The sequence below is a fragment of the Macadamia integrifolia genome, chromosome 10 (assembly GCF_013358625.1).
Source record: "Macadamia integrifolia cultivar HAES 741 chromosome 10, SCU_Mint_v3, whole genome shotgun sequence".
Lineage (NCBI taxonomy): Eukaryota > Viridiplantae > Streptophyta > Magnoliopsida > Proteales > Proteaceae > Macadamia > Macadamia integrifolia.
In genome coordinates, this window is record NC_056566.1 from 20,018,271 (window position 1) to 20,020,583 (window position 2,313).

A 2,313-nucleotide genomic window follows, 5' to 3' on the forward strand; every position below is an offset into this window, starting at 1 on the left:
GTCCTGAGATCCTCGACCTCCCATCCCATTAAATAAGTATCATTATTAGGTACTCTAGGTCCCGTTTTCCCCTTCCACCGCTTCAAGCTAAACAGGAACACACAGAAGAGTTATTATGACAATAGATTCCTGAGAGTGAAAAGTAGGTAGCAAGCAAGCAAAAAAAAAAAAAAATGAAAAGGCAAAGGTTCTTTCTGGGTTTTGCTTATCATTTCTTTTTGGGTAATGGGTAGAGAGAGAGTAGAGAATAGAATTTAGAGTGATGGATTCTTCGAAAAGTCACTCTTTCTGAATTCCTCTTTCCTCAGTGAAAGTGAAGGCGATAAGGATTGGATTCGTCCCAATTGACTCTCTGTTTTTGAATGACGTATGAGGACCATGGACTTAGGGGACGGTATCGGATCGGTATCATATCGGCATTGTCAGCCACCAATTCTCAGTGGCAAGTCGATCTTGGATTTGTCAAGCCATAGATCAGAGGTAAAATAGAAAAAAAAAAGAAGCATAAATTTGCCTCAAACAAATTGATCTGTAATCAGTTTTCAAGGTAATCAATATTCGAACAAGATAGATGTTTAGTTGGATGTACATATAAGGACTCAACATTTATCTTATTTTCGACCATTTAAAGGATGAAGAGAGATATATATGAATACAAAAGGAACAGGTGTTGGATCCTCACATGTATATCTATGTGAACATACAGGGATTCATTCTTTACCCCATTCATGGTTCTAAAACTCGGATCAAATTGGTTAATGGTAACTTTAATCCGGGTTGATTTAGATTGGTATCAAATTGGTATCCACCTTCACCGATCCAAGCCCGATCATAATTCATACCACGCCTTAAAACCATGGGAAAGTGTGGTGGTTTCCTTTCGGTGGTTAAGGTGGGGATTGTGGTTTATTTTATTTTTGTTTTGATTTCTGAGGTTAGGCATGTAATCTATGGGTAAAGGAATCAGCGGAAAGGGTTGTTTCATCTATTATCGTCCATATGGAAATGATGTTCACGCTTTTACTAAAAATAAAAAAAGAAAAGGAAATGATGTCCAATTATGATATTGGGATCCAGTTCATCTCCATAAAACCTAAGGATTAGAGGGTGATCTCACGGTTGAAAAGATTCGAGTATGCATCCCATGGTCATTCAACCGTGGGATCACTCTCTAATTACTAGGCTTTATGGAGAGAAATCCTATCCTACAACACTGTTTCTCTTTTTTGCTAGTTGTGCCATAGTAAGTTGCTCATCCATGTTTAACGCTCGTTCTCATTGTTGAATTTCTACCTAAAAGAATAATAATAATCTGTCCATTCATGACATCTCCAATCAATGCTTGAACCAATTTGCATTTTTTAGATGAAAGGACCAATAGAACCCCAAGATAGAGCATTATGAAAGTGTAATTATATAAAATTCGTTTTGTTTCACTAATATTTGGTGTTCTCCAATTGTGTTCTTGGTTGATAGCACGTTTTCCAAAGATAAGAATGTAATAAATTTTCATTCTCGAAAACTATAATGTGTCATAGAATGGGCCTTGCTCTAGAATGCATAAAATTCAGTTGTCATTTTGGTTGCGAATAAAATATGTTTGTTGTTGTGACCATCGATCACGAGTTTGGATCGACTGCATGTACATTCGTCAAGGCAGACATGTAAGAATTCAACATTTATACCATTTCGAATTCAACATTAATCCCATTTCTTGCCATTACAAGAGTGAAAAACGTTATATATAGAAACAAATGAAACTTCTGTTAAATCCTCACATATACGGTCATACACGTAACAGATCCAAATTCATTAATCATGGCCACAAAAGAAGCATGCCTTTGAATAGATTCTCTTTCCATTCATCCAATTCGCTCAATTCAATCGTGAGAAGAGATATGTGATACATATAAGGAAAAAAATTTAATGTAATTATGACAGTACAGAATAATGTGATACAAGGAGACATAGAAAGAAATAAAGAGAATTTTAATGTTTAATGCATTGCTGGCATCATCAATCAACTAAAAGCATAACGTAAAACCATTATTTCCATAATTCAAACTTACCTAAGTTGGGAATGACCTTGTGGCTCAATGTGTCTGTACCATTTTATTTCCAAAAGTCGGATCAGGCTTTTCTATGAGAATATTTTCGAATGGACCTATGATGGACATTTGGATTCTATTTGACCTGTGATGGACACATAGATTCTATTAAGTCACTCTCTTCAACGCATTGAACTAGCCTTAGTGGAATCCAAGTGTGTCCATCATAAGAACCTTGTCTACAGTCTAGACTCCCCCCCCCCCC

The 2,313-nt window shown here is 36.2% G+C and overlaps 1 long non-coding RNA gene across 1 annotated transcript in view; it reads right to left on the minus strand.

Moving 5' to 3' along the window:
• Nucleotides 1-641, minus strand: part of LOC122092100 — a 2,319-nt gene extending 1,678 nt beyond the window's left edge. The window contains exon 1 of the long non-coding RNA XR_006144103.1: nt 18-641. This is a non-coding gene — a long non-coding RNA (uncharacterized LOC122092100). The remainder of the gene's footprint in view (nt 1-17) is intronic.
• Between the last annotated feature and the right edge of the window lie 1,672 nt (nt 642-2,313).